This window comes from Sesamum indicum, linkage group LG3, assembly GCF_000512975.1.
Source record: "Sesamum indicum cultivar Zhongzhi No. 13 linkage group LG3, S_indicum_v1.0, whole genome shotgun sequence".
NCBI classification, from domain to species: Eukaryota; Viridiplantae; Streptophyta; class Magnoliopsida; order Lamiales; family Pedaliaceae; genus Sesamum; species Sesamum indicum.
In genome coordinates this window covers 3622491-3622816 of record NC_026147.1, presented here as the reverse complement: position 1 = coordinate 3622816, position 326 = coordinate 3622491, and positions in this window count along the sequence as shown.

The window sequence follows — 326 nt, the reverse complement described above, 5'->3', positions numbered from 1 at the left end:
TAATTTTTTTAATATATAATAATAATATATTTTTTAAATTTTAAATTATTTATATATAATATAAGTTAAATAATTTGTTGAATCTAACGGTTGAGATTATTTAATTAGATATAACGATCAATATTTGATCAAAAAAGATCCAACGGTCATTACACTAAGAAATAATATATATTAAGTAAGGGTATAACAATTATTTTTTAAAAAATTAACACCGTTAGTTTGATTTAACGGAGATGGGGTGATTGAGCTGAGTTTTACAAAACACATGGGAGCTTTTAACCTATTCTGAAAATATTGGGGGTTTTTTTGCAGACTTTTTAAAACAC